At 37.1% G+C, this 18,748-nt stretch overlaps 1 pseudogene; it reads left to right on the top strand.

Moving 5' to 3' along the window:
• Window positions 1–1,740: 1,740 nt before the first annotated feature.
• LOC111554920 lies at window positions 1,741–2,743 on the top strand (annotated as a pseudogene).
• Window positions 2,744–18,748: the final 16,005 nt, after the last annotated feature.

The following is an 18,748-nucleotide window of genomic DNA, read 5'->3' as shown; positions in this document are numbered from 1 at the left end:
GGTGGAGGCTGCAGTGAGCCAAGATTGAGCCATTGCATTTCAGCCTGGGCAACAGAGTGAGACCTTGTCTTAAAAATAAATAAATAAAATAAAATAAATCAATTTTGTGTTATCTTTTTAGAAAATGATTTAAAAATAATAAAAGTCTTCTGTTTATCATCACAGAGTAGGCCATTTCTCCATAACTGCTATGTAAAATATAAAATGTAGAAAATGAACTCGTAAAAAATAAAATAATTATACTGTTTATCACCACATAATTGCTATATAAAATTAGGAAATATATATTAATTCAAGTGTCTTATCCTAACACACAAACTTTCTGTTGCACATAATGGGCCATTTCAAGCCTTTGATGTTTAATTACTATTTAATGATAGACTGCTAATTCCAAACCAGTTCACAAGGTTGAAACTGTTTCTTGGATCAGTTCAGCAATTTTAACTACCCTGAATTACTAATTTAGTGTCATCATAGATATGCTAAATGAATTATTTCACTCAATATTGAGCATAAGCTAAGTGCATTGGAAATCCATACTTCCCAATATCCAAAAGAAATAAGAAAGTGAGAAAAAGTTACAGATTTTTAAGAGCATTCAGAAAACTTCAGAATGAATTAGTGCAAGTAACTACAACTCTCTAATTTCTAGGCAATACTTTATTTCATTAAACATGGAATCTTTGAAATATTCCTTTAACACAGAATAGTTTTATGTATCCCAACTTGTCCCATACTGATCAGAAAGCGACAATCATGAATGCCTAAAGAAACCTTTTAAAAGTCGGGATGACCTTTCCAGAATGTACACTCCCATTTTGTGCATAATTATTCTACATGGCAAACAAAAAGACCATGATTATTTTATAAAACCACATCTGTCTAGATAAAGCAAACCATATTTTTATGTCACTCCATAATATTAAGCAACATGATTAAGTATTCACATCTGTTATCCTTTTATTCTTCTCCTTTATCATCAACTAAAAAGAAAACATGAAAGAAGTGAATTGATCTTTAACCAGAGGAAAAAGGAAAATACCCCACCTTTGGCTTATCAGCACTGGCAACTATTGCCAAGCTCTGGGCTCAAAAGACTTTATAATTACCTTTGGTGTAAGGGACGGTAACAACATCCAAATTCCTCCCAACAGACCTTCCATGCAATTTATCTTATTGCCTCCTGGAAACAAGATGTGTACATTAGGTTTGCAGTGTCAGTGTGATCCTTTCCGTTCTTCAATGTGAGAAATAAGCAGGCAGCAGTATGTATCATGGCTAAAAACTCAGGCTTGTATTAGAATGCCGGGAGTTCAAATCTTCTCATGCCAGGAGTTCAAATCCTCCCACTTACAGAAGGTATGACGCTGGACAAACTATTTCCCTAAACTTCAGCTCTTTTATCTATAAAATAGGTCCACATAAAGGGCTTAGAACAAACCCTGGTACAATGTAAATCCTCAATAAATAGTAAACAATAAAATTATCATCACAACTTAATCAAGAGTGACAGATACATTCTGCAGCAAAGGCATGAATGATGACTGTATTTGTGTGACTGGATAAGGGGCTTTCTGTTTGTTACTTTCAGTCAGAGGAGACAGTATTAGAGAAATAAATGAGGCCAGGATTCAGTTCTTAGAAGCATAGAATAAGTCCTATTTTGGCTCCCTTCTCCTCCCGTTAGAGACAGCCGCATTTTCTTGTGCAGCACAGTGTCAGCCACATCCCTGAGACACAATGGTGAAGGTGAAGGCCAGAGTCAATGCATTTGGCTATGCTGGGTGCCTGGTCACTAGGGCTGCTTTTAACTCTGGTAAAGTGCATATTGTTGCCATCAATGACCCCTTCATTGACCTCAACTACCTGACCTACATGCTCCAGTATGATTCCACCCGTGGCAAGTTCCATGGCACCGTCAAGGCTGAGAACGGGAAGCTTGTCATCAATAGAAATCCCATCACCATCTTCCGGGAGTAAGATCCCACCAAAATCAACGGGGCGATGCTGGCACTGAGTACGTTGTGGAGTCCACCAGCATCTTCACTGCCATGGAGAAGACTGGGGCTTACTTGCAGGGAGGAGCCAAAAGGGTCATGATCTCTGCCCCCTCTACTGAAGCCATCATGTTCATGATGAAAGTGAATTATGAGAAGTATGACAACAGCCTCAAGATAATCAGTAATGCCTCCTGTACCACCAACTGCTTAGCACCCCTGGCCGAGGTCATCCATGACAACTCTGGTATTGTGGAAAGATTCATGATGATAGTCCATGTCATCACTACCACCCAGAAAACTGTGGATGGCCCCTTCAGGAAACTGTGGCCTGATGGTCACAGGGCTCTCCAGAACATCATACCTGCATCTACTAGCACTGCCAAGGCAATGGTCAAGGTCATCCCTGAGCTGAACAAGAAGCTCACTGGCATGGCCTCCTGTGTCCCCACCACCAATATGTTGGTCGTGGACCTGACCTGCCATCTAGAAAAGCTGCCAAATATCATATCAAGAAGGTGGTGAAGCGGGCTTCAGAGGACCCTATCGAGGGCATCCTGGGCTACACTGAGCACCAGATTGTCTCCTCCGATTTCAACAGTGACACACAGTCTTCCACCTTTGATGCTGGGGCCAGCATTACCCTCAAAGACCACTTTGTCAAGCTCATTTCCTGGTATGACAATAAATTTGGCTACAGCAACAGGGTGGTGGACCTCATGGCCCACATGGCTTCTAAGGAGTAAGGCCCTCGGACCACCAGCCCCAGCGGGAGTACAAGAGGAAGAAAGAGATCCTTAGCTGCCGGGGAGTCCCTGCCACACTCAGACCTCAAAACACTGAGGATCTCCCCTCTTCACAATTTCCATGCAGACCACTTGAAAAGGGAGGGGCCTAGTGAGCTCCACCTTGTCATGTTCTATTAGTAAAATCCCCTGTGCTCAGTCAAAAAAAAAAAAAAAAAAAAAAGTTCTAGTTTATTGAGCAGCCCTTATTTTTTAAACCAGGCATGTAAATAATAAAAATAATTCAAGCAGTGAGGGTGGAGGATGCAGTCAATGAAGGTCACGTCACTGCACTCCAGCCTGAGAGACAGAGCGAGACTCCGTCTCAAAAAAAATAGATAAATAAAAAGAAATCAATTGTAATAATTTAAACTAGAGAAGCTTAGGACCTGAACTAAGGTAATGGAAGGAATTTACATTGTAAAAACCTTGATGCAACTCCAACACTCAAGTTATTAGATTCTGGGTTTTTAGCCTTAAGCCTGCAAAGAGGGTTGATCTGTTTTATGGAGTAGGAAAAAAAGCATTGCCCATATTAAGGCTCATTTTAGCTAGAGTTTTTATCCTAAAAAGATAACCAAATATTAACTAACTTTATAATTAATTTAAGACCAGTACTCAATAGTTTTTTTTTAATAATACGAATAATAAGACTAGGGCAATAAAGTGATGTTTTTGTTATGTATTCTGTAAAATTAGAATAAGAATGGTACCCACCTTATCATGTTATTGTAAGAATTCAATTAATATATGTAGAATGTCAATACCTGACACATCCTAAGTAGTTTTAGTTAGTAATAATAGTAATGGTAGCAGTGTTGTTTAGAGTATTATGAACCAGATAAGCCCATATCTAAATATTAGTTTTCTGACAACCTCAACTCTTCAGAAGTTACAAAAAGGGCAGCAGGTTACCATAGATTTTATCTTAGCACTCCTTCCTTTAAGACCTTTATTCTTTTTTTATTTAACATGTGATTCTTAGGAAGCTTCTAAATTATCCTACAACTTAGTAAAATTGACAGACTAAAGGAGTGCTAAACATGAAAACTAAGGGTCTGATGCTTCGGAAATGGATAGGAAAGCTGAAAACCAAACACCACAGGGAAAGAAACATTTGTTAGTTTCAGTTGCTTAGTGTACATTAATTCATTTAATCCTCATAACAGTTATTGAAGATAGTGAGAATTCCATCCATTTTCCAGATGGCAAGCCTGAGATGTTGAGCAACTAAGTAAGGAGCCCGTATGTAAAGAGAGCCTTTGACATAAGTGGCTCCGCCTTAGAAAAAGACTCCATCACGTTTCATAGGGCACCTTGCCAACAAGGACAAGATGTTTTGCTGAATAAATAAATAAATAATAAAGGCTGCATCCAACCAGGTAAGGACATAAAGCATACTATTCTACTATCAGTCCACTAGAGGACTGTGGCCATATAAAGAGCTAAGAAAATTGTAAACAACTCCATGGGGCACCTTTCCCAAGCTTCTCCCTCTGTGCTATCTCTTTCCTACTTACTGGTTCCTAGGAGCTCTTCTTTTCAGTCTTCCAGCCAAAAAGCTGGGGCTTTATTTACCCCTTTCTCTGCCACCTACTTCCTGCCGCTGCTTCCACACTAAGTGGTGGGAGGATGGAGATAGAAAAACAGCAAGAAGGTTTGTTCTGCCATCTTGGGACCAGACTTCCTCAAATCAAAGTTCTCTTCCTTCAGAATTTAAAGCCTCTGAGAGCGTTCACTGCCACCATTGCCACTAACAAGAGGCCACTTTCACGCTCTTAGAGTCTGAACTAAAAGGCGTCCACGGCTGTGTGTTTATGACAAGGTGCTCTCTCAGGTCTCAAGCTGCCTTGAGTCTAAGTCAGAAGATACCAGAGGAAAAAATGAACAAATTCCGGTCTTCCTCCCACTACATCTGCTATTATTTATTTTTTAGATTCCTCAAATATCTGCTTTATGTATTCTGTCCAGGATGCATACTTTCATTCAGTGAGAGAGACAGAGTAAAATGTTATTTTAAACGACTCTCATCCTATTTACCCCTATTCCAAAATATGGCAATAAAGAACTATGCTTCCATGATGTATTTTAGTGTTGTTAAATGATGCTAAATTTTCATTTTAGAGAGCAGAAAAGAATGTGAATATTTATCAAGTACAACCAGGTACAACAGTAATTAAACTATCCCCCCAGAATACTTCCTATGCAATGAATTATATATTTTTTTAGAGAGAGGATCTCACTCTGTTGCTTAGACTAGTCTCAAACTCCTGACCTCAAGTGATCCTCCTGCCTTGGCTCTCAAAGTGCTGGGATTACAGGCGTGAACCACCACACCCAGTCCCCATGCAATAAATATTTCATGAAGAATGACAGGTGGCCTATTTGGAGGTGGGAGGCAAATCATCAGGAGTTCATAATTAAATTATTTTCAATTGTCAAAATTTAGTTCAATGGCTGTTAAAAAATTACAATATTAGTGATTAACCTGTATACTTTGTCCTTATAAAATGTCAAGTTGTTATAGTTGTGCTATTAATTGTTATTATTTTCTGGTGCCCTGATGATCTTCCTGAGAAATACATTTCCAGATAATTTAGTATGTGATTTCCGTGACATAAAATTTAGATTACTGGAAATGGTAAATTGCTAAATGTCACCCTAGTTTAAAAAAAATAGTTTAATGGTCAAAATACAGTATTTCACCTTGTTATATAATCAGTAATACTATAGTTATTTTCACAGTAGGACTTGTTAATGCACTGAAATCCTCTAAGCTGGTGACATTGATACATAAAATAATGTATTGTTAAAGTCACAGCTCGGTCAATAAATGCTTCTAGGTGCCCCCTTTACCAACAAATAACAATGTTTGATTTTGAGTCACAGAGCAGGACATTGACATTTTGAGTTCTAGAGCAAGATTATGAGAAAGAGGCTGAGGAGATCTGAGGAAGATCTTCCTCACATACATTTTCCAACTTAGGTAACAGGCAAGAAAGACTGAGTTTCCCAGTGGAGAATCATCTGTTTTGACTTACACTTCACCCCCCTCCCCTTCTTGGTTGATAACACAAAATCTACGAGGTTGATATGCTGAACAACCAGTGGTTCACTCCCCAGACGGCCATTTTGGGATGAAGTCCTCATCTTACCCAGGTATTGAGCATGTCCACTGCCTTGCCCAAGGCACCCTATACCAAACTTGGTCAATGGGAGTGGCAGGAGGAAGTTGGATTCAGAGACCTGTCTCAATTCAAGAACTCTCTGAGGGGCCTTCTGAGCTCCTGAGCTCCCCTTGGGATGGCTGGAGACCTTCCTGTTATTGCACCCGAGTTCAGCCTCTCCTGCTCAACCACCTTCCTTCACTCCCCTTATTGTATTATTGCTGACAACATTCCCCACTAAATCTCCTGCAAATAAACCTCTGTCTATGGAGTCTGCTTCTCAAAATTGGTCTAGGAGAGCTGAGCAAGGGAAAGGGACAGGAAAACACATACAAGTTAACAACACTGTATATAAATTAGTTTTTCAGATCACTTTCTTACTTTGCAGAAAGAGATTAAGGCAAACAAAAGGTACTAAATCACATGAGAGGAGGCAGAGTGTAGGAGGAGATGTGAATCTTTTTACTCAGTGATTTAACTCCAAATGAAGTATGTAAGGCAGTTAACAGAAAACCATATGATTATTTATTTTCAGAAAAGTTCATCACATTATTACACATAACAGTGAAAAATATTAGAACAATCTAAATATCTAAGAATGAGGAATTTATTAAATAACGAAAACATCATATGATGAATTTTCCACTAACCATTAGATTATACAATATTGTTAAGAGACAAGCAGTAAATGAACTTATATAAGATTCCCGTTCTGTTAAAAATTATTATTTATAGATATGTATTTTTACCATAACAATGATTTGTTGGCTATGAAAATACGGATGATTTTTATATTCTATGTATTTTTCTGCTTTATAAATGTTTTTAATGAAACTGCATCATTTTATAATCAGAAAAACACAATTTTATTAAAAAGTTTCACAAATATATACCTATACAAAATTCCTTCACTAATAAAAATTACTCAAATGGAAGTTAAAAAGATGTGCTTTTACAAAGGCTTATGTTTTCATAAAACATAAAAAATTTCATGTTTTTTAATTGCTAAAGGCATAGAAGCAATTACTTAGGCAAGATAACACATTTTTAGAATATTTCAATGATTGAAATTCATTATTTGCACAACTTTATCAAGAGAAGATACCTCATTTTGCAGGGCCGAGTAGGAAGTAACTTTATTTTGAAATTGAATCCTTCGAAAATGTGGTCTGTCTGTGTGCATTTTTTAGTTCAAAAGATTCTTTGGTGGATAGAGCTGTTCGAGATTCATGATTTTAAAATACAGAAGAATAAATATCCCAAGTAACGCATTACTAGACTATATTAGGAATATCAAAAGAAGATGAGCAGGGACTAAATACTTGTGAAATTGTTCTTTATAAGACTGGATAAGCAAATATAAATAAATATATATTTAAACATTGTTCAAAGAAAGTGTAAACTATCAATAAACAAAAAAGGTACAGAGATGAATGTGTGTTCTTTGTACTCAGGACAAGAGAGTACAGGTGACAAAATATAAATAAATGATGAAAATCAAGTATTATACAGGATTTATGAAAAGAATCATCACTTAATAGATTCAAACTTACAAAGACAGTACACACAAGCACAATGCTACAAAGTGTACAAGACACAGGGAAAAGAAAATTGCAAAATGTTCTTCAACACAACAGCCAAATAAGTTTTGCCTGAAGTTTAATCAATGAAAAGACAAAAAGTAACAGTGGATTTAAGAAAAAAAAAAAACAAATAATATAGTTGTATCTTAATATATAACTACTGTTGTTTTTACTAAGGAAATAAATTGGCACCCCCAAAATGGCAAGCAGAATCAAGAAGGGACAGAAAACAGAGTCATGGGGAGAAGGGATTGGGTCCCACTTCACTGAGACCCATAGATGCTGTAACACAACCAGTAGCATTACTAATTCTATCAACCCTAACTAATTGTACATTATCTCAAGGTGATTCCAACAGTACAGGCAGGAAAAATATTCATGGAAGTAACTGTGAGTCACACAGAGCAGACCCTTCCTCAGGAATGGCAAAATGGACTGATTTTGACTGGGAAGTGACCTGCGAGACAATGAAGCACCTCACATATAATCACAAATCCCACCTTGAAAAATGGAATTTTAAAACTACATTTTAGAACAATGGCAATACATTTGCATTTCTAATAATTTTTAAATTGGCTTAGCTAGAAAAATTTGGTTCATGGCTAAAAAATAATATATAAGGTAGGAGAAGGGTTATATCTTATCCAATTTCATATAAAAGCAATTTAGCAATTTTGTAGAACACCACAGAGCATTAGCAGATTAAAGTCACTTTTACATACATGATAACTTTGAGAAGTTAGTAAATCCAGATTAATGACAAAAATTGATTTTGATCACTAAAACTGTGTAGCTATTTCTAGGTTGCTTGTCACTTCTAAACTTTCAGGCCTCTCAATTTGCCTTCTATAGAGTGTTTTTACTTTTTCCTTCCAAAGGTTGGAAATATATAAATACCCATGAAATATCTACCATGCCAAGATACTAAAATAGGATATATAAAATAGGGTGACTGGCTGTTATTCAAAATTATTTATTATACACATGCAATGTGCCAAACATTTTTCTTGAAACTGTGACTATGACAATGAACAAAATAGATAATTCCTGCTGCCATGGTGCTATGTTCATGGAGCTATGATGGGGTTCACATAGGCAAGTGAAATACATAGTATATTAGCTACGAATGAGTGATAAGAGGAAATAAGCGTAAAAGAAACATAGGGATTATCAGTAAGATTGACTTTTAGATTGGCAGACAAGGAAGTTGTACAAATGCATATCTAAGTCTCAGCTCCAGAATTTTCTCTAGAACCTTAGGATGTAGTTAAAACTAAGAGTTATACAAAAACCGAGCCCTATGAGAGGCCAATCCTCGTGAAGGCCATATAAAGAGCTGCTTCATATATACTCAGGGTGTTTTGCTTGAGCTTTCTGCTAATTGAAAATTAGCACATATTCACTACCTGAATTCAAAATAGTCTACAAATCTCTAGTAATCAAAATAGCATGGTACAGGCATAAAAACAGACACAACAAGAGGAACAGAATAGAGAGCCCAGAAATAAATCCAGGCTTTTCCAGCCAACTCATTTTCAACAAAAGTGCCAAGAACACACAGTGAGGAAAGGACAGTCTCTTCAATAAATGGTGTTGGAAAAACTGAATATCCACATGCAAAAGAATGAAAATAGACTCTTATCTCACACCATATACAAAACTCAACTCAAACTAGAGTAAAGACTTAAATGTAAAACCTGAAGCTATGAAACTACTGAAACAAAACATAGGGGAAAAGCTCTGTTACATTGGTCTGGACAATGATTTTTTTTTTGAATATGACCCCCAAAGCACAGGCAACAAGAGCAAAAAGAGACAAGCAGTATTACATCAAAGTAAAAAGCTTCTGCACAGTAAAGTAAACAATCAACAGAGTGAAGAAACAACCAATGCAATGGGAGAAGATATTCGCAAACTATACACCTGATAAAGGGTTAATAGCCAAAATATTTAAGGGGCTCAAGTCAGGAAAATGAAAAACCCAATTTAAAAATGGGCAAAGGACCTAAATAAATATTTATCAAAATAAGACATACAAATATCCAACTGGTATACGAAAAAAAAAAAGCTCAATGTCACTAATTATCAGGAAAATGCAAATTAAAATCACAATGAGAGATCACCTCTTTATGGAGTGATATTGTTCTGCCTTTACACATGTCATTCCCATGCCTTGGTGTCACAGGGACATTCACAAAAGGCAAGTGGAATTGTAATTACAGCAACACTTGCCCCCACTGAAATATCTGGTAATTGTGTTCTGCAGCAAACTGAAGTTTGGTAAATGTGTATAAGAAAATCCTGTTAGACTGGCTATTATCAAAAAGACAAAAGATAAGTGTTGGCGAGGATGTGAATGACCCACCTTGCACACTGTTGGTGGGAATACAAATTAGTACAATCATTATGGAAAACAATATAGAAGTTCCTCAAAAAAATTGCCATGTTGTTAAAAATGGCAAGATTTCCTTCTTTCTTATGGCTGAATAGTGTTTCATTGTATATCTATATGATAGTTTCTTTATCCATTTATTCACTGATGGACTCAGGTGGATTCCATTTTTTGGCTATTAGGAATAACGCTGCAGTGAACATGAAAGTGCAAATAACTCTGACATACTGATTTCATTTTCTTTGGATATATACGTATATACTCATTACCTCACATATTACAAATAGAACTACCACACAATCCAGCAATCTCACTAGTGGATATAATCACTCACATCAAATTTTTATTAATTAATTAATTTATTTATTTATTTTTTGAGATGGAGTCTCGCTCTGTCTGCCAGGCTGGAGTGTAGTGGCACGATCTTGGCTCACTGCAACTTCCGCCTCCTGGGTTTAAGCATTTCTCCTGCCTCAGCCTATGGAGTAGCTTGGATTACAGGTGCCTGCCACCACGCCCGGCTAATTTTTGTATTTTTAGTAGAGACAGGGTTTCACTATGTTGGCCAGACTGGTCTTGAACTCCTGACCTCAAGTGATCTGCCTGCCTCGGCCTCCCAAAGTGCTAGGGTTACGGGCATGAGCCACCGTGCCCGGCCCAAAAATTTTTATAAAGCAAAAATTAAAAGAATGATTTTTGAAATTAAGTCATTCTATCATTATCAGCAAAACCATTGGAGGTGGATTTCCACTTTAAACAGGGTGATATATTCAACCTTTGCTTGATTATTTATCACAAATGTTGTAATGTATCCTCTAAAACATAATTGATGCTTTTAAGAAAGCAATTCTAGGCTGGGCACAGTGGCGCATGCCTGTAATCCCAGAACTTTGGGAGGCCGAGCGGGTGGTCGCAAGTTCGAGACCAGCCTGGCCAACATGGCAAAACCCCGTCTCTACTCAAAATGCAAAAATTAGCTGGGCATGGTGGCACACGCCTGTAATCCTAGCTACTCAGGAGGTGGAGGTTGCAATGAGCCGAGATCATGCCACTGCACTCCAGCCTGGGTGACAGAGTGAAACTGTTTCAGAAAAAAAAAAAAAAAAAAAGCAATTCTAGGTTCCTTATAATGCAGTGACTCTTGGGTGTTATGAGAGTGAGATCCTACCACTGCTATCTACAGAACATAGATACTAGGTCAGCACATAAGCCCCTTGTAATGCAGTGTCACCACTTGCTTCTCTAGTAGGAAAATTATTCCGGACAGTGCTTCATTGCTGCTCCTCCAGAGTTAAAAATTATCTGAGGCTAGGCATGGTGGCTCATGCCTGTAGTTCCAGCACTTTCGGAGGCCGAGACAGGTGGATCATCTGAGGTCAGGAGTTCGAGACCAACCTGGCCAACATGGCGAAACCCTGTCCCTACTAAAAATACAAAAATTAGCGGGGTGTAGTGGCTCACGTCTGTAATCCCAGCCACTCAGGAGGCTGAGGCACAAGAATTGCTTCAACTTGGGAGGCGGAGGTTGCAGTAAGTCAAGATCATGCCATTGCACTCCAGCCTGGGCAACAGAGCAAGACTCTGTCTCAAAAAAAAAAAAAAGAAACTCTGAAACTTTACTACCTGGTGGTAGATTAGAATGAATACATGAAATATATTTACATGGTATATAACTGTGTTTATTTAACAAATATTGTATGATATTACATCAATATTATATATGTAATAAAGCCAAGTATTTAAATATATTTCACCTTGACATTAAGACCAAACATGAATAGTTGTTTAATTAACATTAATTAATAGTGTGTTACGATAGCATTATGTTGTGGATTGCCTAGATTTTTCACTATTCCCTGAACGTAGTTTATGCTTTTCCACTGCTCTGCCTTTGTTCATGTCATCCCCATGCCCTGGTGTGACAGAGACATTCACAAAAGGCAAGTGAAATTGTAATTACAACAAACCTCATCCACATTCAAATATCTGGTAACTGTGTCCTTCGACAAACTGAAATGTGGTAAATGTGCATAAGAAGACCGTGATCAGCAAACTGCCATGGCACATGTATACCTATGTAACAAACCTGCATGTTCTGCACAAGTATCCAGAACTTAAAGTAAAATTAAAAAAAAAGAGAATATGAGACCACTTACTAAACTTATAATTGCCATTTTAAAACAATTTATTAAGTGTCAGAATTTCTAAATGTTTTCTGTATAGTTACCTCATTTAATCTTTATAATACCCTTAAGATATAGGTTCTGTTTATATCCCCATTTCACAGGTGAGGAAACTGACGCACAAAAAAAAATTTATCTTGCTGAAGGTGACACAAGAAGTAAATGGTAAAGCTTGGAGTAATATTTAAGGAGTTTGACTCCAGGGCTGTGCACTAACCACTGCGCTGTGTTGCCTCTTTCATGTGGAGTATTTGTTATCTCACAAATGCTGGAGCTGTTGTGAAGATGTCAATTTTGCTACATTCTCAGTGGAAATTTTTACCATCCTACCCTATTCACCCAGCTACAGAGAAGAAAAACAATGCCTCTGGTACAGGCGAAGAGGCACGGTGTCTACTGACTAAAATCCTTCATATGTTGAATAAGTCCCCTAAAAATACTTAATAATAAAATTTCATAAATGGTAGATAATACACATGTATCTTGTTTTATTGTATGTATTTTTGCAAAAAAAATACATTCATCTTTTTTGCATTTTTATTATAAAATATTATATGGGCAGAAACTCACAAAAAGAATGAAGAAAACAAATATCACCATTTCTCAATTCAGAGATAATCTAATTTAATGTCATAGGTTCTCTAATTCCATATATGATTTTACATAAATCAGAGATGTCAAAAAACATAAGCTCTCCATGTCACTTACAGATGACAAAAACATACTGGTAGATATATGAAAAAAAGTCACCAAGATACAATTTTTCATCAGTAATGTTAGTAAAATAATGTATAATTCAATATTAGTAAAATTTGGCAGTATAAGGATTATTTTAAGTTGATGAAAGAGTAAATTAGTACAACAATGTCGTTAATAGGAATATTTCCAATGGAAATTATTAGAGATGAATGCAATTACATATGCACCTAGATGCTCATTTCAGTGTTATTTTAAACAATGACAAAGATTCAGAAATATTTTAAATGTTTTAAATTGCTTAATAACAGAGGAAATGGTTAAATATAATCTGGTGTGTGTATACATATTCACATAGAAAAATAATACAATTATTACAATTTTTATTCCTATTTATTTTGATATGATGAGATATGAAACAAAATTTGAGCTAGGACTCTTTTTAAAATGCCTGTTTTTCGTAGACTCTCGGGCCCCTCAGCTAATAGATCCTTGAAGGATCTTCAAAGATCCTGGAAGGACCTTTGAAGGTCCAAAATCCTGTGTGTTTTTGGACATGTCTCAATCCGCAGAGGACATCCCATTTAGGGAAGCCTCAGGAACTTACACATTTTCCCCACCGACTACCCCTAATCCCAATAACTGTAATTGAACTGAGCAAATATTTTTAATGAACATACAGAATCTATAGAAATTTATTTAACTTGAGAAGAATATAATATACACAAAGACCAATTTAAAATCAAGAATACCATTGAGATTTCTTGTAAACATAAAGAACATTTATGCTTACGATGCTACAATGTTCAAATTATAGGTCTTTAATATAACTTTTAAAATTATAAACATATCATTTATTGAAACCTGCTAAAAAAAGAAAAACACATAAAGCCATTTGTATATATTCTCCACATCAATCTTGTAAAATTGCTAAATAAAACTTTCACACTATTCTGAGCACTTACTGGCCAGAGTTTGTCATTATTGGACATATTCATACATAGGGCTGCTGTTTAGAGATCAATCATTTCTAATAATGGTAGCTTCAGTGGAATTATTTTAAAATACTATGAATTAGACACTACAACTTCTCTGGGTTGGAACATGTACAAACATAGAGAATCACACAGCCTGGTCAGATAAAAAGTACTTTAAAGAAGGAATAGAAGGAGGAGAAGCAGGACTAGGAGTTAGGCATACCATCTCTTGGGCAGATTGTTGAAACCCTCTGAGTGTCCATTTCCTAATCTGGCAAACAATGATGCTGATATCTATTTAGCCTAGGTGACAGGATTGCTGTGACGACTGAAGCATTTTGTGCATTTTTACACCTACCAGGAGTTAATAATCACTAAAACAGAGCAGGAGTCTACTCTGAATCTGTTTCTTCATCTACACACTGTGGAGACGGAACAAATTAAAGGTTTTCAAAATTATTTTTGCAACAGAACTCATTTTTCACGCCAACTCACACAGAACATTGAAATACAAAACCTATGAAATCAGAGCTATAGTGGAGGATGTGGACATGGGAGCCAGGAGACTCCTCCTCTTCCAACCACTACCCTCAGTGGGCCCCAAGGTAATGCCATGGAACCTAAGAGGCTCTGCAGAGCACCCTCTGCAAACTGCTAGTCTTGAATCTGCAAAACCTGTCATTTAAATTATGGATGTTTCAATAAAAATCAAAGAGTTCTTTATTACCTGCATGCCTGCTCCCACTCCAATAGTCTCTCATTGCTTTGAAAAATTAAATAAAATTACCTGCTGCTGCTATAAAAATTATGATGGCTGATTAAGCGCTAAATTAATTTTCTTACTGTGTATTCAAAAGCAGAAAAGATTTAGCAGATCCTCACAGTGTATAAGCAAAATGATTTTTAGAGAGTTTTATTTTTAGTATTCATTAGTTTGTTAAATGTCTGCATTAAAAAGGAAACGTTCTACATACCTTTGGTTGCTAATGACTCTCATGCTAAGAGGAGGATCCTTCATTAAAGTCATGTGACAAATGAAAAGTATAATGAGAAGCAGTAATATTTTCTGACTTCTAACAATGTTCCATTCATCAGATCAGAATCACTTTTTTTATTAAGCATGAAAGAAAGCATGGCAAATGTGTAATCCTTTCCAAACCAACCCTCTGTACCTCCAAAATGATTCTGCCATAAACTCTGAAATATTTCCTCCTTTTACAGAACCAAGCAAGCACTATTTTTATAGAAAGCATGACTGGGTGTATATATGTATATAAACAGTGTAAAAGTATCCATGCCTTTCTTACTCACATTCTATTTTCTATACATTTGAGTTTCCCCTATTAATCTTGAGTTGTGTCTCTTTGCTCAAAAGGAAAACAGACATCATTTATGATATGATTAGAGAAGTCTTTCCTTTAAGACTCATAGCTACTTTTCCATGGAATGTTTTGACTTTGTAACATAGAGTATTGTTACTCATAAACTTTCCTTGAAACTAATTACAATTAAATTCTCAATATCACTTTTTAAAAATAGAAGTAGATGTTCTGTCTTTTAATGGTCATAAAAAGTGCCTGCTAATTCATGATACTATGAATAAAACATTAAAAGCATAATAAGAAAATAAAATCACCCATAATTTTCAACATAGAAATACCCTGATATCCTGGCTAACATGGTGAAACCCCGTCTCTACTAAAAAAATACAGAAAACTAGCCGGGCGAGGTGGCGGGCGCCTGTAGTCCCAGCTACTCGGGAGGCTGAGGCAGGAGAATGGCGTGCACTCAGGAGGCAGAGCTTGCAGTGAGCTGAGATCCGGCCACTGCACTCCAGCCCCGGCAACAGAGCGAGACTCCGTCACAAAAAAAAAAAAAAAAAGAAATACCCTGATAAATACTTTTTCATATATTTAATGAACATACATATTATTGAAACAAGCACCTACCTTACACTTAATTATTACGGCATGGATTTCTTTCATGACAATAAATACAAGCATCATTATCTTAACAGTTGTATAGCAACCCATTGTGTGGATGTACCAACATTTATGTTTATCAATTTTGTATTAATGGAACTTAGAAATTTTCCAAATGTTTACTATTATAAACAATCTAGTGACTAATACCATTGAACTCAGAGGTGATATTTAAAATATTTAACAGCTGAAATATCAATCAATCGATCAAAATTGATGTCAACTTTTTAAAAAAGTATAGCCTTACATGTACAACTGTTACAGGACCTTTGGGGTGTCACTTTTCTGGCCAGAAACCTCTGTGGCCGCTGGTGCCTTTGCCTTGAGTTTCACTTAGGCCCGCTGGGCTCATTCCGTCCACTTGGCCTGGCAGGCTGTGCTTGGTTCACACTACCAGCCTGGATCCCACACCTGCCAAGGGAGACTGTTTGGAGCACAGGGGATGTGTGAGTGAGCATGAGGTCCAGCCACTGTGCAGTCAGACACGCCAGCTGCTGCAGCAGGGCAGGAAGCTCCAGGTGCCAGCACGAGCGTCTGCTGTCCACAAGGCTGCGGCTGGACCAGGTGCACTGAAAGCAGCTTCCACAGCTGGCACCAGGGAACACCGTGGTGCCCAGTAGCTTGGAAATGCTGGGAACCCAAAGAGGGAGTCACAGCCCTGGCTTGGGGAGCTCCCAGGTCTGGGCTTTCTGAAAGGCTGCAGCTCTTCTTTCCTTCTCTTTGCTTGCAGTGTGGTGAGCAATGGGGCATAGCTCAGCCTTGTTTGTGTTATGGCTCTTTTAGCCTCTTTCTGTGGGTCCTGCGTTCTTGTCCTACACCCAAGAAGAATGCAGACAAGTGTAGGGTGAGCAAGATGAAGAGGAGCTTTACTGGGCAATAGAACAGCTCAGAGGAAACCCTCAGAGGGCAGCTCCTTTCCACAGCTAGGGCTTCCCCAACATGTGTTCAGCTTCTAGTAGAGAGGGTTGCTCCTTTCTGCTAGGCAAGTCATCCTGACAAGTATTCAGGTATCAGTAGAGAGGGCAGCTCCTCTCTGCAGCTGGTTGTCCCGTCATCTGTGTAGCTCTCAGTAGAGAGGAGGCCCCAGAATGGGGTGCTCCTCTTTGCAGGCAGATGCTGCCATGACAATTGGCTCTATATTAGCCAGGTTTATACTTGTACAACCTTTGCACATTTGCCTAATTGTTTTCCTGTAGTAAATTCTTAAAAATGGAAGTATTGAGCCCAAAACACACACCTTTAATAAAATTTTGAAACACACTCTCAAATTGTCACTCCAACTAGCCATTTAGACTCCCACCTTCAGCAGTGTGTGGGAGTACTTGTTTCCTAACCCTCTTGACGACACTGACTATTATAAGCAAGGTAAAAAAAAAAAGCTTCTACAAACCAACGTGCAAAAGATGGCATCTGGTATATTGTATTAATGGCCCCAAATCTTGGCTCTTGCCTGTATCCATGTCCTTTACCATATGACTTTTTAGTTCATCCTATTAAAAGACAAGATATATTTCTTTTCCCTTTGATTCTAAGTTTGGTCATGTAATTGCCATTTAGCCAATGGGATGTTAGCAGATGTGACACAAGCAGAAGCTTAAGAAACACTTGTCCAGTTAGGCTTGCACTCTTGTACTTCTGCCATTGCCACAAGAAGGACATGCTTGGGCTGGCCCGTTGGTCTCAGAAAAAGGATGAGAAATACATGGAGCCCTAGCAGATTATGAAAGACAAATGGAGTAGGAATGCTCCAGCTAAACTGTCCCAGGCAAGTCCAGCTTAGAGATAGACCCCAGCCTGCATACAGAAGCAAGAGCCAGCACAGTTGAGCTCATCCTAAAGCAGCCGACAAACCCTCAGACAACAAAAAGACATGTAAATTATTATAACAAATAATTGCTGTTTTAACCATTGAATTTTGGGAATGTTTGTTACACAAAAATAGCTAACAGACACAAGATCTCTGCTAATTTCAGCGTATTTGGTGATTTTTTATGGTTTTGTGCCTCTACATTTATTTTATGCCTTCCCTGCTCATGCCACTGATCATTTTTGTTAGAATTGTAAACTTCAGTATTGATTCTTAATAACTCCTATTAATGACGCGTCTCCTCTATTATATCTCCTGAAATATTTTGTTAGCATATTATTTGTGTTTTATCCTCATATGCTGATTTTAGTGCAAAGATTATAAATCATTTAAATTTATCAATATTTTTATTAACTTTGTCCTTGATCACCTACTTTGAAAGACCTTTCTCCTGTTCCTAGATTTTAAAAATATTCACCTATATTTTCTTTTAATACTTACATTGTTTCTGATTTTACACTTAAATATTTATTGTATCTGGAATATATTTTGTAGTAAAAATATGAAGTATAATATTGAATGTTATTTCTAATAGCCAGTTATTCTAATATCACCTGCTGAAAAATTAATCTTCCTTCCACCAATTTTAAATAATATGCACATCATGTACTAAATTATCCCAAAATGCTTGTGTTTGTTCCTGTATATTGTGTGAAACTGAGTTATTAGTTTTTTTCTATGCAAGCGCCCCTGTGAGCTATTTTTTATCAGATAAGCTTTATGCAAATTTAAATTTTGGTGAGGAAGTCCACATCAATTATTTGTTTTAATTAAAAAATTGTGTATGACATTTTAGAAATTTACTCTTGCAAATTAATTTTAAAAGCATTTGAATTTTGAAAAAAAATCATTTATATCTGATTAATTTAGAGAAAGTAGGTATTTTATGATATTTAGTCTTCTCATCTAGAGATATGACATATATGCTAAATGATTCAGGTATTAGATATGACTATACCTAGAATCATCATGGCAGATGGGAGGCAGGACTAGACTGCAGCTCGGACTCGCATGGATAGAGCAGCATGCGGAGGCTCACTTCATGAGTTTCAGCTCCAGAATGACTGCAGGAATAAATCAGGAATCCCAAGAGGACCCACAGACCTTCTGAAGGAAGCG

Source organism: Piliocolobus tephrosceles, chromosome 5 (assembly GCF_002776525.5).
Source record: "Piliocolobus tephrosceles isolate RC106 chromosome 5, ASM277652v3, whole genome shotgun sequence".
In the NCBI taxonomy this organism is placed as follows: domain Eukaryota; kingdom Metazoa; phylum Chordata; class Mammalia; order Primates; family Cercopithecidae; genus Piliocolobus; species Piliocolobus tephrosceles.
Note: the sequence above shows the minus strand (reverse complement) of the source record. Positions and strands in the feature narration are given on the sequence as shown.